Source organism: Bison bison, unplaced genomic scaffold (assembly GCF_000754665.1).
Source record: "Bison bison bison isolate TAMUID 2011002044 unplaced genomic scaffold, Bison_UMD1.0 scf7180017864371, whole genome shotgun sequence".
NCBI classification, from domain to species: domain Eukaryota; kingdom Metazoa; phylum Chordata; class Mammalia; order Artiodactyla; family Bovidae; genus Bison; species Bison bison.
This window is the reverse complement of record NW_011494943.1, coordinates 10,259,470-10,262,352: the sequence shown is the minus strand read 5'-3', so window position 1 is coordinate 10,262,352 and position 2,883 is coordinate 10,259,470. Positions and strand designations below refer to the sequence as shown.

The 2,883-nt window shown below is 56.3% G+C and overlaps 1 protein-coding gene across 1 annotated transcript in view; it reads left to right on the top strand.

Annotated features, from left to right (window-relative positions):
* RBFOX3 (RNA binding protein, fox-1 homolog (C. elegans) 3) overlaps positions 1 to 2,883 on the top strand; it is a 330,137-nt gene that overhangs the window by 122,856 nt on the left and 204,398 nt on the right. The window contains exon 2 of the mRNA XM_010856521.1: positions 2,663 to 2,770. The gene's annotated coding sequence lies outside the window, so the exon portion shown is untranslated. The remainder of the gene's footprint in view (positions 1 to 2,662; positions 2,771 to 2,883) is intronic.

The window sequence follows — 2,883 nt, the reverse complement described above, 5'->3', positions numbered from 1 at the left end:
GAGGTCTGGAGATGTTTGCCTTTGGCCGCAGGGTGGCTTCCAGAGGAGGTGGGAGAATTGGCAGGGGTGTCCCCTGGTCTAGGGGGCGTGTGGTGGTCTCAAGCCTCCCGCTGTTCTCTGGGAGAGATGCTGAAGCCACAGGGGCCCCCAGGGATCACCGATGGAAGCAGTCTCTGGGCAAGTGAAGCAAATAGCCGATCTCAGGCCTGGCCTTGGCACTTTCTCTGCAGGAAGAGACTGGATGCCATGCCCTCCTTCTCTGCCCTGAAGGTGCCACTGGACCTTTTCCATTTTTCCATCAGCCCCTCCCCCTGCCCCCACTTATCTACCTGCCTGGGGCTTTCTGCCCCTTCCACCCCCAGACAGCCCAGCTCTGGCCTGAGTCCCTGGGGCTCCGTCCTGGGGATTTGGGTGATCTGGGGTGGGAAGCGGTGAGGTAAACAGGAGCAGGGTGGAGTGGCTAAAGAACAAGTGGGTAACGCATGGACCCCAAGGCACTGGACCCACTAACGCTTCGTCCTGGCTTTCGTGCTTGGAAGGCACACAGGGGCCCCTGTCCCCTCTCTGGCACTTTCCTAAACTAGCCCCTGTGGTGTGGCTCCGTCTGTCCCACCTCCTTTGATGATCCTGCTTGGAGCAGGCGGAGTCAGGGCTGTGCAAGAGGGCAGTTATTAAGGAGTCCACATAGCAGGTGGGGAAACCAAGCCTTCCAGAGGCCACTGTAGCAAGAGTGAGGACAGTGTGGCCATCACAAGCCAGGCACCATGTTCCCTGGGCCTCCAATCTGCACCTTGGTAGGGGCGAGGGGGTGTTTGAGGGTTCTGTGCCTCAGTTTCCCTCTAGAATGTCTGGAGGGGTTCATGCATTACAGCAGGAAGAAGGCTCCGAGAGTATGATCAGAGGCACTGCCCTCCCTAGGCCTCTGTACTGAACTCCTGTCCCCTCTTCCCTTCCTGGGTAGGTGGGAGTGGCCACTGAGCTCTCCCCCAGTCCTCTCCTGTGTTTGCCCGAGAATAACCTGGCAGCAGCAGCAACACAGTTTATTAAGCCAACATAATCTTTTAAGTACGTGAGCCCCAGAGAACCCTGAGGTCCGCATACGCTTGGAGGAGCTTCCAGGTCCGAGACTTGCAGGCTGCTTGAGACTGGGGGGTCAGGGGTGTCCCCATCCCAGGAAAGGTCCTGCCACCCTCTGTGTCCTTGCCCGGCCTTGAGTCGGGACACAACTTGCTGCCCCTCGTTCTCTGTATTAGTCTTTTAAAAAATCTGCTCTCTTCTTGGTCTCCTTCCTTGCTTCCTTTCCCACCCCCCTTCTTTGTCCCTTGGAACTTTTCCTGGTGTGCCTAATTCCTGGGGGCTGCAGCGGCCTCGGGGACTCAGCCCCACCTCGCTGCACACACTCAACCCTGAGAATTGATTCCAAAAGCGATTAGTTACAGTACAGTAGCGCTGCTAACTGTGGCATTTTGCTTTGCAGTTATTGATACATCATCAGAATTGAGAAGCCATCGGCAGGCAGGGGAAGAGGGGGCAGCTGAGTGGGGGCACAGGGGAGGGGGCCTGGAGACGACTGTCCTGCAAATGCAGGGAGCCTGGCTCTGATGGCAGGGGTGGGTTTTTAGGCCTTGATAGAAGCAGGGGCTGGGGCGTCACATCGGAGACTCTGGAGGGCCAGGTCATTCCCAGCTCGTTCTCAAACAGATGACTAGGTCCTCGCTGCCTCCTCCTCCCTCCTGCTTTAGTACCATTGCTGGGGCACAGCTCCTTCCCTGGGAGTGGGGACTGCGTGCTGGGCGGAGCAGGGGGTGGGACAGTGGCATTTCTGGTGCTGTTAGTGGATAGGGTTGATCTCTTGGAGTGCATGCAAGCTAGATGCTCTGAATCAGATAGAGTTCTCCAGAGAAATGGAATCAATACTATCTATCTATGCATCTGTGTAGGTATCTACCTACACATGCGTGTGTGTATCTATCTACAGCTAGGCGAAGATACATCCTGTAGCTATAGAAGGAGGGTAGATCTCATGTAGAGATAGAAAGAAAAGAAGAAAGATGGAAGAAAGGAAGGAAGGAAAGAAAGGAAGGAGGGAAGGAAGAAAGGAAATTTGTTTTAAGGCATTGGCTTCCACGGCTGGTTGTGATGAGAGAGTTTCAGTGTGTACATTAACTGCAAGGTCAGCCCCAGGCAGAGCCCCTGGTCAGCCCCACCCCCCTGGAATCTAAGCTGGTGCTGGGGAACCACAGTGGTAATGGGGTGATGCTGATGGTTTACCCCCTAACCTGACTCTGTTGACCTGAGTGAAGAGTTGGGGCCTGAGTTGGGAATGGGTGACACAGACCCTCCCAGCATCAGTCTGGCCACGGCCAGCTGGACCCCTTGGCCTGCTGGCCCATCCCCTGGCATCCCAGGGACCGGTCCAAGTCTCACTGCAGGGGAGCAGAGCTGGGAGCGGCTGCCGTTGTGAAGGGGTAAGCGGGGACGCCTCATTATAACTCCCCCCAGCCTAATGTTTTCCAGTCGCAGTGTTCAAAGGATGCGGTTCCCATGACACTCTGTCCTGTGATATTTTTAATCAAGAGCGCGGGAGAGCGTTTGTCTGATGCACTTCAGATATTCAGAGATGGAAATGGTTTTGTTCTCATGTTTTCTCTTTTCAACCCAGCACTAAGTCAGAGCTGCCTGAGGAAGACTCCGCACACGTTTCCCTCGAGCTGGTCTGCAGGCCCCTCTGGCTGGGACCCTGTCCTGGGAGCTGCCCGTCTGCAAACAGGTGCGTGCCCCCTTTCAGCACAAATTCTGCTCCACTGACCTGGTCCTCAGACCCAGGGCATCTCAGAGGCCCAGGGGTGGGGCTGGGGCGGGGGGATGGGGCACAGCCGTGTC